At 39.7% G+C, this 21,803-nt stretch overlaps 1 long non-coding RNA gene across 1 annotated transcript in view; it reads left to right on the top strand.

Moving 5' to 3' along the window:
- The window catches only part of LOC122793315, a 116,284-nt gene that overhangs the window by 9,102 nt on the left and 85,379 nt on the right, over positions 1 to 21,803 (top strand). Inside the window, exon 2 of the long non-coding RNA XR_006363466.1 lies at positions 10,502 to 10,556. This is a non-coding gene — a long non-coding RNA (uncharacterized LOC122793315). The remainder of the gene's footprint in view (positions 1 to 10,501; positions 10,557 to 21,803) is intronic.

Raw genomic sequence — 21,803 nt, 5'->3', positions numbered from 1 at the left:
TCCTTCATTTATCCAACTGGGTGGAATTTGTAAAATCATGTAGTCCACAGCAGGATGTTGCTTCTTTTACAAGCACCACCTAGGATATGGACATTTTAGAGCTGTTGGTTGTGTACGAACTCAGTCTATGTATATGAATGCATAAAAGTAATAGCCACACAACAAAATGCTCCAATGATGACATTAAAAATGTAGGCAGACAAAGTTGGATTGCAGTTCCAGTTGTCTGCAGCAGATTGTGCAGCTCATTTCCCAGTTCTACAAAGAAACACGTGTAAAAATTCTAGAGTTGCTTATTCACAAAATGTTAACAGTGGCAGCAGTATTTCTTTTGCTGCCGGTGGTCCTGGGCAATTGCAGGTTATGGCAGAACGAGATTATGACAGACTTTGCAGGTAATGTGCCATAACACAAGAGACTGCAGGTAATTGACTGCTTTTTTGTAGGAGTCTTGAACTGCATCACTGATATGACTCTAGGGGAATGCATGGTGGTTCTACCACTGTGAAGACCAAGCTGTGTATACCATTTACTGTTTTTATCTCCTGGGTTTCTTCACTGACCACCTTGTTCACGGGTATGTCATAGGAGTCTGGCTAATGATTATTTGTCAGGTTTCTCAGAGCTGTGCTTCTCCATTTGGAAAGGAGATAGCCACCGCTACACATTGCTTTTATAACCTCACATGCTTTCGTAAGATGCATTTATTTATATAGGTTGCACACATGTCGATATAAAGTCCTCATATGTACCCCCCCCCCCCCGAGATGTATGCTAGCAGGAAATACTAACCCTCCTAGTATGTAGAGGGCATTAGCTCCATTGTGTGTTTGCTTATGTTATCTGTAGCACTCTGATAGTTTTGTTTGCCATATTTGGCACACATCCCACCTGCATTGTCACTTCCTGTGATGTGACCTCCCACAGGGCCATCTGATTGGTAAGTGCAGTGTCCTTATCTAAAATAAGTTTTTACTGACGCAGAAGTTGAGCATCACTCTTCCCACAAAAAATAAAAATATTTTAAGTGTTGCTGGATTACTGGGTTCCCTGGCACATGACTTCTGTCTTTAATCTAGAAACTGCATGTGAAATGCAATGTAGGATTGTCCATGCTGAGAACTGAATAGCACTGAGCTTCTCTTTTTGAGTGTGGAATTATTCTTTCACTATCTTGATATATTTGGTGAGACAGTGGAATACTTTCCAGATACAGACATCGGAATACTTTCCAGATACAGACATCAAGCTGGTTGCTGTCTAAAGAGAAATAAGCTGGCTAGGCCCATGATATTGGTGTCTTAGTACCTTTACCACATAATTCAGCAGCAGGAGGTGCCAGTGAGGGTAGAACAAGATGATGCATGTAGTAAGAGCCCCCCCCACCAAAGCCAGTGAAGAGTGCCGTATACAGCAGTGGTGGTAAGGCAGTGATGCCTGGTCAAAAGCTGTGATCTATGGCAATCATAAAGTGACAGCCAGCGTTACACAGACTGAAATAAAATTTGCAGCTTTACCTTCAGGCTGGGTTAGTCATTGCATGGTCTGGTCACACTATGCGTTAGGCATTACCCAAGTACAGCATAGAATGGTGTGTTGAAGGTCATTTGCGCAGATGACAGAGGAACACAGTAACACAACTGTCAACAGTTTTGTTTTTGAAAAAGTATCCCATGTAAGTGCTTTCACAACCTAAAGTTTTGGATAGTGCTTTCTACATGTGTGAAGAATCTCACCACCCTTGTGCCATGAAGGATTTACATGCAAGTTACTGAGAGTCTTCTTGGTGTGACGTGCTTACCAAGTAAGTGTTTCTGAGGCTTTTACTTGATGTTTAATTTGATTCTCTACTTGAAACTTTGAATCCTGCTGTTATTTTCCTACACTGTGCCTACCATTGTTCCTGCAAAGCTTCTTATTTTGTCCTTCATAAATTAAATTAATGTCAGGACTCACTGGTATGCCCAGCTAGACAAACATTGCTGAGGACTAGCTTATAAACTACACTGTGCTTTTCCAGTGATATGTCTTGGTGTTCATTTCATGTTATCTCCTCGGATTAACTTCTACTATTTTCTAGTATTACTTGTGCAACTGCCATGTCCCTAATTACTGTTAATTATTAACCATATTACTGGATAGTCAACTAGATTTTACCTGCAATAGTTTTGCTGTTGATTTATGGTTAGAATAGTCTTGAGTGTGTACAGCAGTGTTGAACACATACAGTACACATTTAGCCACTCCTAGAAACTGTATTTCCATTTATAAGGGTGTAATACCTATGGCAAACTTATTTTGTACAGTAAAAAATGTAATAAATCCAAAAACGATAACCAGCAAGAGACAACCAGTCAGCCCAATAAAATAATCCAGTCTGCGTTGTAAAAATATAATAGTTCTTTTATTATAATAAAAGAACTATTATATTTTTACAACGCAGACTGGATTATTTTATTGGGCTGACTGGTTGTCTCGCTGGTTATCGTCTTTGGATTTATTACATTTTTTTGTCAAGACAGCGGAGAGACATTTGCTTCGGTGGGTGTGTTTTAACTGTTATGTTTATTTTGTACAGTATTTAAACTATAATATACTTCATAGCTATAGTAAGTACTGGGATACTAAAGTGGTTCCATATATTGTTTTAGTATATTTGCAGTTGTTTAATGCTTACCCAGAAGCTTTGTTTTTCTGCACTGCATTTACTGTCTTATTTCACCTTGTGTTTTTCTGGCATTCTCCTAATATTTTACTTTCCTTTTCTAGTTTCCCCTCCTAGTCCTCACCTCAGGGGTATACTTTACCGGACTCTGACACTGCACCCAACAAAACAAACGGGTCCTTCTTGATTTTAAAGTGATCAAAGTCGCCATAAAATTGTCTAAGTATGTCAAAGACATTCAGTTAATTAAACTTTGTTTTAATTGTAAAATATACTGGAGAGCATGCCACCAGAGATGCCATTCAGGCTAAACCTCTGCATACCTAGGATTGTAGTACCTTCTCACCCTGTAATTCTCTACATAGGTTGTACCTTGATTTTTAACCGCTGTTACCAGGTTTATAAAATTGATTTAATGCCCTAGCCATTTTTTACCACTTCTGCCGACACTATAACAATAAGATAAGTAGTAGTGAGATTCAGATCTAAGCTTATTTGTAAAAAAAATACTATACTATACTATACAGTACTGGATCTTCCAATCTGGTACAAGATGACTTTTATTTATATATATTTTTTGTGCACAGCATGCACGCTGAAAACTAGTGTTAGCCCGCTATGCTCAGGCTCACTCCACTCCCCTACCCCCATTCCGACCCACCTCTGAATCAGTTCCCTTTATAGCTGAATGCCCTTTACCCCACCCCTTCTCGCACCTCCCCTTCCTCACAAACACCACCAATCGCTAACTCCTCTATCCCTCTGACATGTCTTCTCTCCTCTTCCTACATCTCCTACACTACACTCACAACCACTAATCTCCTTATTTCCTCACTATGTATTTACATATTACAACTTCTCTCATTAATCCATCTGCCTCCATAATGTTGTTACCTTTCCTATTCACCCTCCCTCTTCTGCTTGTTACCTCTCCTCATATCACATACAAAATTAATCCAGTTCATCCCCCTCCATCTCCTTATTACACCCTACATGCAAAAACAATACTATTCTCGGGTATTCCCCCACACACTTCGTTACAACTAACCTTACCTTTCCAAAGATTAAACTCCTTCCTCTCAACTCATTACATCCAAAAACTACATTTAAACAGCACATACTACTCTTATCCAAAACTTGTTTTCTCTGTTCTTTCAATACCTTGCATATTTCTGGTGATAGTCATCCAAATCTCCACAATTTGACTGTACTACAAAGTATTTGTCTTCATTTTCCATTAATCTTTGTAGTATTGTCAATAAAGCAAGTGAATTTCAAGCTTGGGTAGCTCAACACTCCCCCAGTATAATAGCTATCTCCAAAATGTCTCAAATTACACATTTCATATAGGGAATTCCTCCCCCATGGCTATAACATCCTTCGTATTGACAGAACTGACAAAAAAGGAGGCGGCATAGCAGTAGTCTACTCCACAGTCTCGCCCTTATCTCCCTTACTAAATCCTCCTCATGCCTTTCACTCTGCTGAACTGTTAACTGTAAATTCAGTAACCATAAAACAGTAACAATTGCTGCTATATGCATACCACCAGGAGGTAATATACCTATACTAGAACAGATCCTCTCCTGGTTTTCCAACAATATACCTAACGAGACCACCCTACTTGGTGATGTCAGTATCAGATTTCTCTCAATTCCTCTTGTCCAAGCGCCAGCATTAACTTGTATGGCTTCACCCAGCTTATCACAACTCCCACCCACTTCATTAAAAAAAAAACTAACTCCTCATCTATAAACTGGATTCTAGTCTTCAACCCTAACCTCTCACAATCCTCAATCCCTGCCTGATGCCATTAGCGATCACTCTCCCATCTGTGTGCAAAGGTTCACTCCTCCACTTCCCAGACAACATAAACTTATTGAATACCTAAAAGTGTCCAACTTTCATCCGGACTCCTTTAACAACATTCTTTCATGTGTTAACTGGTCATTCCTTTTTAATCTACCTCTGAAGGTGTCCAACAATAACACCATATTTCTTAACATTCTCAACTCCCTTGCTCCCCTTCAAACTAAAAGGGTCAAATCAAGCTGCTCTCCCTGGTTCAACCAGGCTACGCTCACCCTAATAAAGAAAAGAGATGATGCCTGGAAGCTCTGGACAAGGACTAAGCTCCCCACTGACTACCAAACGTACAAGGGACTACGTAACGTCACTAAATTGCAACTTAACATAGATAATAAAAACTTTTGTCAGAAACTTCAATCCACACACAGTAAGAATCCCAAAGCATTTTGGTGTAGTGTTAATCAAATCCTGCACCCCGGAATCCCCACTACTCCTAACCCCTGCCCTAATAATTCTCCATAAGAGACTGCATCCATCTTTTAATTCTTACTTCGACTCAGTTTGTAAACTTTTGTAAACTTCTCCAAACCTCTAACTCCACTGTTCCCTCTAATACTTTTATTCCCTTTCTGCTCATTGATTTCTTTTCACTAAAACCAGTTCCTACAAACTACATTAAAAATCATCATCTCCTCAAACTAACGTTGCTCTGCATCAGCTGACAACCTATATCCACTGTACCTTAAGGCTGCAGCTCATTCTATTGCCTATCCCATTTCCATTCTCATTAACCACTCTATAAGGGAATGCACTGTTCCCCTCACTATAGAAACAATTCTCTACTGTACCCCTTCACAAAGGTGGAAACTCTACCAACCTAGCCAATTACCGTCCTATGGCAGTACTGTCTCCTATATCTAAAATCCTTGAGAAATGTGTACATAAACAAGTCCTGGACTATCTTCTCTCCCAAAATCTATTCTACACAACCTGTTTTTTATCCACACCATAGTACCACAACAGCCCTCATTTCATTCACAAACTCTTAATCCCCCCGGCCAGAGACAATCACAAGCTGGCCTCCTGTCGCTCTAGATCTCTCCAAAGTTTTCAGTACTGTCTGTCATCCTGTTCTCTCTATACCCTTTCAACTCAGTCTTTCTACTCCTACTGTTTCCTGGTTTCATAGCTACCTTTCCAACAGACAAGCTGTTAAATGGCTCTCCTCCCTCTCCCCCTTTCTTTCCCTTAAGGATCTGTACTTGGTCCCTTACTTTTCAATGTTTTATAAATGACACCTACACTCCTGTCCACAGTTATCCCCAATACCATATGCAGATGACTCCACAGTCATCCCCTCCGATACTACCTCTGACATGTTTACCCTAACACAAAGGTCTTTTAACCTTATTGAAACATGGCTCTTAAATAACTAGTTCTTATTCAGTCCCAAGGAGACTAAACTTCTACTTTTTCTCCCCAAATAACTTGTCTTAACACAAATCCACATTCACCACTATGTCCCTAAACAACACAGTCATTAAGACTAATACCCATACTAAGCTTCAGTGCCATTATAGAAGATAAACTAAAATTTGACCTACATGTTATCCACTATATTAAAAAAAAATCCAAAAATTTAGGTCTATTGTACAGAAAGTGTTTAACTATTGAGTCACATCAGACACTTGCCCATGCTTACCTCCTTCCTAACCTTTTCTGTAATTCTCAAATCCTAACTAGCCTACAATCTGATCTCCTCACAAAAACTTTAAACCACCTACAATAAAGTAGCTAGATTTGCATCTAATAAACCACCAAAGTCACATCACTGTCTCGCTGTCAAGTCTTTTAACTGGTTAGAATTCCCTCATCCTCTTCAGCTTTCCTTGATTCATTCCATTGTACACAAACCATCGTCCTGCCTTAACATCTCCTTTTTAAGTCTTCCTCTATACCCCCTCTTGATAAGAAGCTCTGATCAGTATCACCTAGAAATTTATAAACCCAAGAGCTCTTTTGGATAAAAGCTGTAAAGCTATTTACCAGGCCTCTCTTGGAAAAAAAACTTCCCATGTCTCTAAGAAAAATAAACTAGACTCATGATGTCAAAGCTCTAAAAGATTATCTAAATAGCACCTGGACATGTCATTATAAATATTGTAGTTGAACTTTCTACTCTCTTCCATAATCCAACTCTCACTGTCTTCTTACTGTGCTTTTATTTTTTTTCTCTTACATATGATCTTATCTGCAACTACTTAGCCCATTTCTCCCTGTATTTATCTCCATATTACTCCTTACCTAATCACCTTAACTTTTTATTTTCTTTTCCACTTTATTTAATTCTCCTTCATCACTATTTCCTCTAGCTTTACCTCCCATCAAAATTGTCACACACACTTAATCTCTAATTCTATAAGCAGTATCCTCTCCTAACTAACTGGATTATCTCCTTGCACACTACTCCTATAAACTGTTTTAATCTTCAAATTAACTTTTTACTAACCAAATTACTTCCTTTCTCACTTTTTAAATAACTCTGCTTAGAAGCTCTGGTTATACCAGAAATTGCTGTAAAAGAAATGTGTGTAATAATGGGTTATGTCTGTAAAGACTGCATATTGTATTAATATTTTCTACTATAGTATAGCACTACAGATGCAGTATTTGCTCTGAGGGTGTTGGAGAAATACAGAGAAGGTCAGAAGGAGTTGCATTGTGTCTTTGTAGACTTGGAGAAAGCATATGACGGGGTGCCTAGAGAGGAGTTGTGGTATTGTATGAGGAAGTCGGGAGTGGTAGAGAAGTATGTAAGAGTGGTACAGGATATGTACAAGGGTAGTGTGACATTGGTGAGGACTGCGGTGGGTGTGACAGATACGTTTAAGGTGGAGGTGGGATTACATCAAGGATCATCTCTGAGCCCTTTCTTATTTGCAGTGGTGATGGACAGGTTGACAGATGAGATTAGACAGGAGGCCCGTGGACTATGATGTTTGCAGATGACATTGTGATATGTAGTGAGAGTAGGGACCAGGTTGAGGAGACCCTGGAGAGGTGGAGATATGCTTTAGAGAGGAGAGGAATGAAGGTCAGCAGGGCTAAAATAGAATGTGTGTGTAAATGAGAGGGAGGGTAGAGGAATGGTGAGGATGCAGGGAGTAGAGTTGTTAAAGTTGGATGAGTTTAAGTACTTGGGATCAACCGTTCAGAGTTATGGCGAGTGTGGAAGAGAGGTGAAGAGAGTACAGACAGGGTGGAATGGGTGGAGAAGAGTGTCGGGAGTGATTTGTGACAGACTGGTACCAGTAAGAGTGAAAGGGAAGGTCTACAAGAGGGTAGTGAGACCAGCTATGTTATATGGGTTGGAGACGGTCGCATTGACGAAAAGGCAGGAGTCAGAGCTGGATGTGACGGAGTTAAAGATGTTAAGATTTGCAATGGGTGTGACTAGGATGGACAGGATTAGGAATCAGTATATTAGAGGGTCAGCACAGGTTGGACAGTTTGGAGACAAAGCAAAAGAGGCGTGATTGCGTTGGTTTGTACATGTGCTGAGGAGGGATGCTGGGTTTATTGGGAAAAGGATGCTAAGGATGGAGCTGCCAGGTAAGAGGAAAAGAGGAAGGCCTAAGAAGGTTTATGGATGTGGTGAGAGAGGACATGCAGGCAGTTGATGTGAAAGAGCATGATGCAGAGGACAGGAAAAATGGAAACTGATGATCCGCTGTGGCGACCCCTAACGGGAGCAGCCGAAAGAAGATGATGATGACTATAGTATCTTGCTAACCCTTGTGATCTGTGCATTAATGTGTTATCTGCAATGCCTGCATTTATTACTATTGCATTTTACTATTGTACCTTACTAGACATTATTTAACATTTTTTTACCAGGAAAGTTTGACTTGGAATGGAGCCAATTTTTAGTGGAGGCCCAGGGAGAAACGCTCTAGATGTATGTCTTTGAAAAGTTGCAGAAAACCCACGTGAATGCAGGGAGGACATGCAGATCCCGCACAGAAGGCACCCCAGCTGAGAATCAAACTAGAGAACCTCTTGCTGTGAAGCGACAATGCTACCACTGCACCGTCCTAATTGCCATGTAGTAACTTGTTATACTGTGGAGCTTTTCTCCCTGGGCCTCTGCTGAAAAAGGGCTTTTGCTCAGTTGGACTATCCCAGTTAAACGTCAAATCCCTCCGAGCTACACGCTCTGGGGACCTAAACCTTGTCACCACAATAAACAGGACATGCTGGAAGGATAGATTCGTGTCCCTGACACTTTCTGTACTCTGGAACAAGCTGCCCATCTATGTCAAGCAAAGTTCCTCATTAGCACTCTTCAAGAAAAGTCTTGATGAGCGGATGGGAAATGCACCCCGGGGATCACTTCTGTGGCTCTGCTCGACAGGGGCACAGGAAATTAACTTTCTTGGATGGCGTAAGCCAGGGAATCTTATTGGCTAGGCTTATAGGCCCTTGGGTCGATAGCCTAGTACCTATATATGAACCTATGAAATAAGTTGCCTTATTTTTCAGTCGTACGTGAAGCTATACTTTTAAGTGCTTGACTGCAGATTTAAATGAATGAATTTTCTGAAACTAGTATATTCATAATGTTGGCACATTAGTCAGTTTTCTTACACTAGCGTTTTATGTTGAAACTGAAATTATGACCGTTTTGAGTTCGTATGAACACTGCTAGAATTGATTTGATTTTGTCATAAGATACCATATTGCACAATTTGATCATACAGTGCCAGATTCCTCTACATTGCAAAAAAATGTCCTGTTAAAAATTTCGGTACTTTTCCATTTAACGGGGCGACAGTCGTCGCTAAACATAATCAATAGAATTCTGTATCCCGTAATGGCCTGCACTCTTCTTTGACATGATTTACCACATAGACTTCTTTCACCTACATTCTATCATTACGTCCTATACCACAGGCAAAATTTAGTAAAGCAATGCAATTTGTAACCTTGTCATGGCCAAAGGGAAAACCGATTATTAATTTTAAGGTCAATCTTAAGCATTGTAATAGCAGTAACTATTCCCGCAAACATTTAATTCATCTTATTGAAGGCAGCTGATGGTGATAGTGGTAAAAGCCAATTAGGAGTACACAGATGTTACTCCAAACTATAGGTTCGAATCGCGCAAACCTGAGTAAAACAGTTCAGCGTTTGCTAATGCGGCTGTTAAATGAAAGGGTATGACAGTCCAAACATTTGCCCAAAACGTGCATACAACCTTTCTCCTATGAGTTTACAAACGCTTCCAGGGCACTGCAAGCAGAACTGTCATTCATACCTTGCATACAAAATTGGCATTCAAAGTGTAGTCTCTGCTGATGCACCCCCCCCCCCAAGTAGCCGGTCTATTGATTTACCCACATACTATGTACCTTTGAACTGTCCCTGATTTTTGCTTCACATTATTGCCATTTCCCTGTAAAAATGTATGATTCTGTGGTAGGTTACTGATGAGTACAAGTAGTAATAGCAGTCGTATACATGTGTGTGTATAAACAATGTGTAGCAGTTTGTGTGTGTGTAAATCAGTGTTTTTCAACCTTTGTGCTGCTACAATTTTACAGTAGCTTCTGTACTACTGAGGAACCCTGCACCACAAATGTCAAGTGTACTACAGTGCGAGAAGAGCGTTACTCATGTTGAGCTTTAATTGTTACACACTGAGTCAGTCACATGTGAAGCATGTGCTTAACTGATGTCCATGATAAAAGCACTGAATTAAACTAATTCATGAAAAGAATGTTTTATAACTACAAAGTAACGCGTTTTAAGTAAGGTTGCTATCATTGCCGCGTGTCTGCACATTTTGCTTGCTGTCCCTTTAATGGAAAAGTACCAAAAGTCTCCAGTTAATTTGAAAGCGTACAACTTTTTGTATTTTCAGATGCTTATTATAAAGAGAAATTGTTGCTTGTAATTACATTATAATAGGTTAGAGTTTTGTCTGATTTTTGGATGCCCTTTTAATTTATTTTCTGTATCTTACAGTTTACAAGGTACTCTGCTCTGTTGGTTGGACTAATATATGGAAAACAAAGATATGGTAAGACACTTGATTTTTTAGCTTGCTTTATGCATAATTTTATAAATGTGCGTTAATGTTAACATGAATAATTTGTTCTAACTTGCTGTAGATCTTCTCATGTATGGAAACTCCTGGTAATTGAAAAGTGCCTTAGAAGGACCCTTGCTTTCAAGGGCAGCAATATTATATATATTTACTAATAATATATATATTATATATAATAATATTTGCATTATTTTCACTTGGCAACTTGTTTAAATAAAAATGTAGCCTTAGTCGGTTGTGATACATAATCAGGACTACCAGGGTGTTTGAATGCGCTGAATCTAAAGTGATATTCAGTTGGTGAAAGGTGAATTCCTTTATTTTTTACTTGTTGGATTTTTGTTAGGGTGAAATAGTTTATTTTAAACATTTTGCAGGCATGCATCCTGGCTCCCACCACAACCTATTAACAAAGCCTGCTGCTGACACAGCTGAGGCTTGCCCTTCAAAGTCAAAGATAGGTAGCTGGCGGCTGTGTGATACAGCATAAAGACTGCGGAGAAAGGGCTAGGGAAAGAGTGGAAGAGTACCGTTTGCCAAGACTTTTTTCCCTCTTTATTTTTAAGGAGGACATTGCCGGAAAAGCAGCTGATAAATTCAAGTCATAATAAGCTGAACGGTGACATGACTGAACAGGAAGGCGAGTTTGGTGGTGTAACATTTGTATATGTTGTTTAATTGGCACCTTGTCAACATTGTTTGTAGACCGTATAAGTCCTGCCGGACTGTTTTATGTGAATGTAAGGAGAAAGTGTTAGAAAGTCACCACATCTGTTACATGTGGTTACTCTCCTTGAGAAGTTGCAGTATAACAGCATGTTGGAGTTATCCTGAAGACTACAGCATGATTAAGGGCTTTACTTTTAAGGATTCTAGGTTATAATTTAAGGGTCTTTGCAGCAGGTCCCTACCAGAAAGGTTGAAAAATATAGAATTTCTAGTTCACCCTAGCAGAGGCGTGTAACTTGTTTGCAAGAAATTAGTTTCTCATTGTGAATGAGTTGTCCTTATCCAGTAAATGTAACCTTCATCTTATGAAACTTGTTTCATATTTTATAGTTTGACTGTCATCGGCACAGTCAGTATCTGTGCTGTGTTTTTTAGTGTTAGTCTAATTTTATTGCTTGTAGATGGGACCGCGGTGTAGTACCGTGCAGCAGTTAAGCGTTGCTGCCTCCCTTAAGAGGAGTTCTCTGGATTGATCCTCTGCTGGGGTGCCTTCTTATTAACAGGTCTGCATGTCCTCTCCTGGCGTCGGCGTGGGTTTCCTCCGGGTGCACGGTTTCCTCCCACATCCCAAGACATGCTGTAGCGGCCACGATTGGACGCTCTCTAAATTGGCCCCTAGGTGTGAATGTGTGCATGCTAGCTGTGCCTTCTGTGGAAGGTTAGCAGTGCTTGCTCCGTGCTGGCAACTCCAACACTGTAAAACTCACTGCCAATCATGGTGGACAGGAGATCCGCTGTGGCGACCTAACCAGGAAAATCCGAAAGAAGTACGAAGTCTAATTTTATAGTAGATAAGCACAACTAGTTTACAGACCTCTACGCCCACTGGTGTAGATTGTCATTCTTCATCATATCTTCATTCAAAGCAAGTCTGTCCATCTGTTTCCTTTACTTAACAAGGCATTTTGAGCTATAGTTTGTAGAGTATATATGCTTGTTATTAGCTAATCAATTCTCTTATCCCCCAAAACTGTTTAATAAAATTTACATTTAATAAAAATACATTTCAGCTCCATAGCAGCTTCCTTCATTTATCCAACGGTGGAATTTGTGCAAATCATATGTAGTCCAGCAGGATGTTGCTTCTTTACAAGCACCACCTAGGATATGGACATTTAGAAGCTGTTGGTTGTGTGAACTCAGTCTATGTATATGAATGCATAAAGTAATAGCCACACACAACAAAATGCTCAATGATGACTTGTTAAAAATGTGAGCAGGGCGAATAAGTTGGATTGCAGTCGAAGTTGTCTGCAGCAGATTCAATGCAGCTCATTTCCCAGTTCTACAAAAGAAACACGTGTAAAATTCTAGAGTTGTATTCTGCAAATGTTAACAGTGGCAGCAGTATTTCTTTTGCTGCCGCACGGTGGTCCTGGGCAATTGCAGGTTATGGCAGAACAGAGATTATGACAGACTTTGCAGGTAATGTGCCTTATAACAGAGACCTGCAGTGGTAATTGACTGCTTTTTGTAGGAAAGTCTTGAACTGCATCACTGATATGACTCCTAGAGGAATGCATGGTGGTTCTACCACTGTGAAGACCAAGCTATGTATACCATTTACTGTTTTTATCTCCTGGGTTTCTTCACTGACCACCTTGTTCACCGGGTATGTCATTCAGAGTCTGGCTAATGTGATTATTTGTTATAGGTTTCTGGGCACATTTTGTGCTTCTCCATTTGGAAAGGATACACCGCTACACATTGCTTTATAACCTCACATGCTTTGTAATGAATGCATTTGTTGCCTAGGTTGCACACATGTCGATATATAAGTCCTCATATGTACCCAGATGATGTATGCTGGCAGGAAATACACTAACCCTCCTAGTATGTGAGAGGCATTAAAGCTCCATTATTGTGTTTTGCTTATGTTATACATAGCACTCTGATAGTTTTGTTTGCCATATTTGGCACATCCCTACATTGTCACTTCCTGTGATGTGACCTCCCACAGAATTACCATCTGATTGGTAAAGTGCAGTGTCCTTATCTAAAATAAGTTTTTACTGACGCAGAGGTTGAGCATCACTCTTCCCAAAAAAATAAAAATATTTTAAGTGTTGCTGGATTACTGGTTTTCCCCTGGCACCATGACTTCTGTCTTTAATCTAGAAACTGCATGTGAAATGCAATGTAGGATTGTCCATGCTGAGAACTGAATAGCACTGAGCTTCTCTCTTTTTTGGTGTGGAATTATTCTTTCACTATCTTGATATATTTGGTGAGAACAGTGGAATACTTTGAATACAGACATCGGAATACTTTCAGATACAGACATCAAGCTGGTTGCTGCTAAAGAAATAAGCTGGCTAGGCCCATGATATTGGTGTCTTAGTACCTTTACCACATAATTCAGCAGCAGGAGGTGCCAGTGAGGGTAGAACAAGATGATGCATGTAGTGATGAGAGCCCCCACCAAAGCCAGTGAAAGAGTGCCGTATACAGCAGTGGTGGTGTTAAAGGCAGTGATGCCTGGTCAAAGCTATGTGATCTATGGCAATCATAAAGTGACAGCCAGCGTTACACAGACTGAAATAAAATTTGCAGCTTTACCTTCAGGCTGGAGTTAGTCGATTGCATGGTCTGGTCGTCACACTATCGTTAGAGCACTTCCCCAGTACAGCATAGAATGGTGCCGTTGAAGGTCATTCAGATGACAGAGGAACACAGTAACACAACTGTCAACAGTTTTGTTTTGAAAAAAGAAATCCCCATGTAAGTGCTTTCACAACCTAAAGTTTTTGGATAGTGCTTTCTACATAATGTGAAGAATCTCACCACCTTGTGCCATGAAGGATTTACAGGTGCAAGTTACTGAGAGTCTTCTTGCTTGGTGTGATGCTTACCAAGTAAGTGTTTCTGAAGGCTTTTACTTGATGTTTAATTTGATTCTCTACTTGAAACTTTGAATCCTGCTGTTATTTTCTACACTGTGCCTACCATTGTTCCTGCAAAGCTTCTTATTTTGTCCTTCATAAATTAAATTAATGTCAGGACTCACTGGTATGCAGCTAGACAAACATTGCTGAGGACTAGCTTATAAACTACACTGTGCTTTTTCCAGTGAGTATGTCTTGAGTGTTCATTTCATGTTATCTCTCTCGGATTAACTTCTACTATTTTCCTAGTCTTACTTGTGCAACTGCCATGTCCCTAGTACACTGTTAATTATTAACCATATTACTGGATAGTCAACTTAGATTTTACCTGCAATAGTTTTGCTGTTGATTTATGGTTAGAATAGTCTTGATGTGTGTACAGCAGTGTTGAACATACAGTCGCATTTAGCCACTCCTAGAAACTGTATTTCCATTTATAAGGGTGTAATAATACCTATAGCAAACTTATTTTGTACAGTAAAAAATGTAATAAATCAAAAGCGATAACCAGCAGAGACAACCATTAGGTCAGCCCAATAGAAAATAATCCAGTCTGCGTTGTAAAAATATAATAGTTCTTTTTATTATAATAAAGAACTATTATATTAGCGCAGGCCTAATTTATTGAACTGACAATTGTCTACATTATAAATCTATTAATGGATATTAATCAAATTGTGCGGAGAGACATTTGCTTGATTGGGTGTGTTTTAACTGTTATGTTTATTTTGTACCAGTATTTAAACTATAATAATATACTTCATAGCTATAGTAAGTACTGGGATACTAAAGTGGTTCCATATATTGTTTAGTATATATTTTGCAGTTGTTTAATGTGCAGAAACTTTGTTTTCTGCACTGCATTTACTGTCTTATTTCACCTTGTGTTTTCTGGCATTCTCTCCTAATATTTTACTTTCCTTTTCTAGTTTCCCCTCCTAGTCACCTCACCTCAGGGTATACTTTACCCGGACTCTGACACTGCACCCAACAAGCAAGCGGGTCCTTCTTGATTTTAAAGTGATCAAGTAGCCATAAAATTGTCATCTAAGTATGTCAAAGACATTCAGTTAATTAAACTTTGTTTTAATTATACAGTAAAATATACTGGAGAGCATGCCACCAGAGATGCCATTCAAGCTAAAGCCTCTCTGCATACCTAGGATTGTAGTACCTTCTCACCCTGTAATTCTCTCTACATAGGTTGTACCTTGATTTTTAACCGCTGTTACCAGGTTTATAAAATTGATTTAATGCCTAGCCATTTTTACCACTTCTGCCGACACTATAACAATAAGATAAGTAGTAGTGAGATTCAGATCTAAGCTTATTTGTAAAAAATACTATACTATACTATACAGTACTGGATCTTCCAATCTGGTACAAGATGACTTTTATTTATATATATTTTGTGCACAGCATGCAGCTGAAAACTAGTGTTGTACCAGCTATGCTCAGGCTCACTCCACTACCCCATTCCGACCCACCTCTGAATCAGTTCCCTTTATAGCTGAATGCCCTTTACTCCACCCCTTCTACTCCCCTTCCTCACGAAACACCACCTGTCGCTAACTCCTCTATCCCTCTGACATCTTCTCTCCTCTTCCTACATCTCCTACACTACACTCACAACCACTAATCTCCTTATTTCCTCACTATGTATTTACATATTACAACTTCTCTCATTAATCCATCTGCCTCCATAATGTTGTTACCTTTCCTATTCACCCTCCCTCTTCTGCTTGTTACCTCTCCTCATATCACATACAAAATTAATCCAGTTCATCCCCCTCCATCTCCTTATTACACCCTACATGCAAAAACAATACTATTCTCGGGTATTCCCCCACACACTTCGTTACAACTAACCTTACCTTTCCAAAGATTAAACTCCTTCCTCTCAACTCATTACATCCAAAAACTACATTTAAACAGCACATACTACTCTTATCAAAACTTGTTTTTCTCTGTTCTTTCAATACCTTGCATATTTCTGGTGATAGTCATCCAAATCTCCACAATTTGACTGTACTACAAAGTATTTGTCTTCATTTTCCATTAATCTTTGTAGTATTGTCAATAAAAGCAAGTGAATTTCAAGCTTGGGCTCAACACTCCCCAGTATAATAGCTATCTCCAAAATGTCTCCAAATTACACATTTCATATAGAATTCCTCCCCATGGCTATAACATCCTTAAGTATTGACAGAACTGACAAGGCGGCATAGCAGTAGTCTACTCCACAGTCTCGCCCTTATCTCCTTACTAAATCCTCCTCATGCCTTTCACTCTGCTGAACTGTTAACTGTAAATTCAGTAACCATAAAACAGTAACAATTGCTGCTATATGCATACCACCAGGAGGTAATATACCTATACTGCCGAACAGATCCTCTCCTGGTTTCCAACAATATACCCTGAGACCACCCTACTTGGTGATGTCAGTATCAGATTTCTCTCAATTCCTCTTGTCCAGCGCCAGCATTAGCTTGTATGGCTTCGCAGCTTATCACAACTCCACCACTTCATTAAAAAAACTAACTCCTCATCTATAAACTGGATTCTAGTCTTCAACCTAACCTCTCACAATCCTCAATCCCTGCCTGATGCCATTGGCGATCACTCTCCCATCTGTGTGCAAAGGTTCACTCCTCCACTTCCCAGACAACATAAACTTATTGAATACCTAAAAGTGTCAACTTTCATCCGGACTCCTTTAACAACATTCTTTCATGTGTTAACTGGTCATTCCTTTTAATCTACCTCTGAAGGTGTCCAACAATAACACCATATTTCTTAACATTCTCAACTCCCTTGCTCCCCTTCAAACTAAAGAGGTCAAATCAAGCTGCTCTCCCTGGTTCAACCGAATCGCTCACCTAATAAAGAAAAGAGATGATGCCTGGAAGCTCTGGACAAGGACTAAGCTCCCCACTGACTACCAAGCGGTACAAGGGACTACATTAGCGTCACTAAATTGCAACTTAACATAGATAATAAAAACTTTTGTCAGAAACTTCAATCCACACACAGTAAGAATCCCAAAGCATTTTGGTGTAGTGTTAATCAAATCCTGCCGGAATCCCCTACTCTAACCCTGCCTAATAATTCTCCATAAGAGACTGCATCCATCTTTTAATTCTTACTTCGACTCAGTTTGTAAACTTTTGTAAACTTCTCCAAACCTCTAACTCCACTGTTCCCTCTAATACTTTTATTCCCTTTCTGCTCATTGATTTCTTTTCACTAAAACCAGTTCCTACAAACTACATTAAAAATCATCATCTCCTCAAACTAACGTTGCTCTGCATCAGCTGACAACCTATATCCACTGTACCTTAAGGCTGCAGCTCATTCTATTGCCTATCCCATTTCCATTCTCATTAACCACTCTATAAGGAATGCTGTTCCCCTCACTATAGAAACAATTCTCTACTGTACCCCTTCACAAAGGTGGAAACTCTACCAACCTAGCCAATTACGTCCTATGGCAGTACTGTCTCCTATATCTAAAATCCTTGAGAAATGTGTACATAAACAAGTCCTGGACTATCTTCTCTCCCAAAATCTATTCTACACAACCTGTTTTTTATCCACACCATAGTACCACAACAGCCCTCATTTCATTCACAAACTCTTAATCCCCCCGGCCAGAGACAATCACAAAGCTGGCCTCCTGTCGCTCTAGATCTCTCCAAAGTTTTCAGTACTGTCTGTCATCCTGTTCTCTCTATACCCTTTCAACTCAGTCTTTCTACTCCTACTGTTTCCTGGTTTCATAGCTACCTTTCCAACAGACAAGCTGTTAAATGGCTCTCCTCCCTCTCCCCCTTTCTTTCCCTTAAGGATCTGTACTTGGTCCTTACTTTTCAATGTTTTATAAATGACTTTTACCTACACTCCTGTCCACAGTTATCCCCAATGCCATATGCAGATGACTCCACAGTCATCCCCTCAGGTAGTATCTCTGACATGTTTACCCTAACACAAAGGTCTTTTAACCTTATTGAAACATGGCTCTTAAATAACTAGTTCTTATTCAGTCCCAAGGAGACTAAACTTCTACTTTTCTCCCCAAATAACTTGTCTTAACACAAATCCACATTCACCACTATGTCCCTAAACAACACAGTCATTAAGACTAATACCCATACTAAGCTTCAGTGCCATTATAGAAGATAAACTAAAATTTGACCTACATGTTATCCACTATATTAAAAAATCCAAAAATTTAGGTCTATTGTACAGAAAGTGTTTAACTATTGAGTCACATCAGACACTTGCCCATGCTTACCTCCTTCCTAACCTTTTCTGTAATTCTCAAATCCTAACTAGCCTACAATCTGATCTCCTCACAAAAACTTTAAACCACCTACAATAAAGTTAGCTAGATTTGCATCTAATAAACCACCAAAGTCACATCACTGTCTAAGCTGTCAAGTCTTTTAACTGGTTAGAATTCCCTCATCCTCTTCAGCTTTCCTTGATTCATTCCATTGTACACAAACCATCGTCCTGCCTTAACATCTCCTTTTTAAGTCTTCCTCTATACCCCCTCTTGATAAGAAGCTCTGATCAGTATCACCTAGAAATTTATAAACCCAAGAGCTCTTTTGGATAAGCTGTAAAGCTATTTACCAGGCCTCTCTTGGAAAAAAAACTTCCCATGTCTCTAAGAAAAATAAACTAGACTCATGATGTCAAAGCTCTAAAAGATTATCTAAATAGCACCTGGACATGTCATTATAAATATTGTAGTTGAACTTTCTACTCTCTTCCATAATCCAACTCTCACTGTCTTCTTACTGTGCTTTTATTTTTCTCTTACATATGATCTTATCTGCAACTACTTAGCCCATTTCTCCCTGTATTTATCTCCATATTACTCCTTACCTAATCACCTTAACTTTTTATTTTCTTTTCCACTTTATTTAATTCTCCTTCATCACTATTTCCTCTAGCTTTACCTCCCATCAAAATTGTCACACACACTTAATCTCTAATTCTATAAGCAGTATCCTCTCCTAACTAACTGGATTATCTCCTTGCACTACTCCTATAAACTGTTTTAATCTTCAAATTAACTTTTACTAACCAAATTACTTCCTTTCTCACTTTTTAAATAACTCTGCTTAGAAGCTCTGGTTATACCAGAAATTGCTGTAAAAAGAAATGTGTGTAATAATGGGTTATGTCTGTAAAGACTGCATATTGTATTAATATTTTCTACTATAGTATAGCACTACAGATGCAGTATTTGCTCTGAGGGTGTTGGAGAAATACAGAGAGGTCAGAAGGAGTTGCATTGTGTCTTTGTAGACTTGGAGAAAGCATATGTGAGGTGCCTAGAGAGGAGTTGTGGTATTGTATGAGGAAGTCGGGAGTGGTAGAGAAGTATGTAAGAGTGGTACAGGATATGTACAAGGGTAGTGTGACATTGGTGAGGACTGCGGTGGGTGTGACAGATCGTTTAAGGTGGAGGTGGGATTACATCAGGATCATCTCTGGCCCTTTCTTATTTGCAGTGGTGATGGACAGGTTGACAGATGAGATTAGACAGGAGGCCGTGGACTATGATGTTTGCAGATGACATTGTGATATGTAGTGAGGAGTAGGGACCAGGTTAGGAGACCCTGGAGAGGTGGAGATATGCTTTAGAGAGGAGAGGAATGAAGGTCAACAGGGCTAAAATAGAATGTGTGTGTAAATGAGAGGAGGTAGAGGAATGGTGAGGATGCAGGAGTAGAGTTGTTAAAGTTGGATGAGTTTAAGTACTTGGGATCAACCGTTCAGAGTTATGGCGAGTGTGGAAGAGAGGTGAAAGTACAGACAGGGTGGAATGGGTGGAGAAGAGTGTCGGGAGTGATTTGTGACAGACTGGTACCAGTAAGAGTGAAAGGGAAGGTCTACAAGAGGTAGTGAGACCAGCTATGTTATATGGGTTGGAGACGGTCGCATTGACGAAAAGGCAGGAGTCAGAGCTGGATGTGACGGAGTTAAAGATGTTAAGATTTGCAATGGGTGTGACTAGGATGGACAGGATTAGGAATCAGTATATTAGAGGGTCAGCACAGGTTGGACAGTTTGGAGACAAAGCAAAAGAGGCGTGATTGCGTTGGTTTGTACATGTGCTGAGGAGGGATGCTGGGTTTATTGGGAAAAGGATGCTAAGGATGGAGCTGCCAGGTAAGAGGAAAAGAGGAAGGCCTAAGAAGGTTTATGGATGTGGTGAGAGAGGACATGCAGGCAGTTGATGTGAAAGAGCATGATGCAGAGGACAGGAAAAATGGAAACTGATGATCCGCTGTGGCGACCCCTAACGGGAGCAGCCGAAAGAAGATGATGATGACTATAGTATCTTGCTAACCCTTGTGATCTGTGCATTAATGTGTTATCTGCAATGCCTGCATTTATTACTATTGCATTTTACTATTGTACCTTACTAGACATTATTTAACATTTTTTTACCAGGAAAGTTTGACTTGGAATGGAGCCAATTTTTAGTGGAGGCCCAGGGAGAAACGCTCTAGATGTATGTCTTTGAAAAGTTGCAGAAAACCCCGTGAATGCAGGAGGACATGCAGATCCCTTTAGAAGGCACCCCAGCTGAGAATCAAACTAGAGAACCTCTTGCTGTGAAGCGACAATGCTACCACTGCACCGTCCTAGTGCCATGTAGTAACTTGTTATACTGTGGAGCTTTTCTCCCTGGGCCTCTGCTGAAAAAGGGCTTTGCTCAGTTGGACTATCCCAGTTAAGCGTCAAATCCCTCCGAGCTACCGCTCTGGGGACCTAAACCTTGTCACCACAATAAACAGGACATGCTGGAAGGATAGATTCGTGTCCCTGACACTTTCTGTACTCTGGAACAAGCTGCCCATCTATGTCAAGCAAAGTTCCTCATTAGCACTCTTCAAGAAAAGTCTTGATGAGCGGATGGGAAATGCACCCGGGGATCACTTCTGTGGCTCTGCTCGACAGGGCACAGGAAATTAACTTTCTTGGATGGCGTAAGCCAGGGAATCTTATTGGCTAGGCTTATAGGCCCTTGGGTCGATAGCCTAGTACCTATATGAACCTATGAAATAAGTTGCCTTATTTTCAGTCGTATGTGAAGCTATACTTTTAAGTGCTTGACTGCAGATTTAAATGAATGAATTTTCTGAAACTAGTATATTCATAATGGTGGCACATTAGGCAGTCTTCTTACACTAGCGTTTTATGTTGAAACTGAAATTATGACCCGTTTGAGTTAGTATGAACACTGCTAGAATTGATTTGATTTTGTCATAAGATACCATATTGCACAATTTGATCATACAGTGCCAGATTCCTCTACATTGCAAAAATGTCCTGTTAAAATTTGGTACTTTTCCATTTAGCAGGCGACAGTCGTAAGCTAAACATAATCAATAAATTCTGTATCCGTAATGGCCTGCACTCTTCTTTGACATGATTTACCACATAGACTTCTTTCACCTACATTCTATCATTCGTCCTATACCACAGGCAAAATTTAGTAAAGCAATGCAATTTGTAACCTTGTCATGGCCAAAGGGAAAACCGATTATTAATTTTAAGGTCAATCTTAAGCATTGTAATAGCA

Source organism: Protopterus annectens, chromosome 2.part0 (assembly GCF_019279795.1).
Source record: "Protopterus annectens isolate FY-2018-M chromosome 2.part0, PAN1.0, whole genome shotgun sequence".
Classification (NCBI taxonomy): Eukaryota; Metazoa; Chordata; order Ceratodontiformes; family Protopteridae; genus Protopterus; species Protopterus annectens.
The sequence above is the reverse complement of the archived record's forward strand: the minus strand, read 5'-3'. Positions and strand labels throughout refer to the sequence as shown.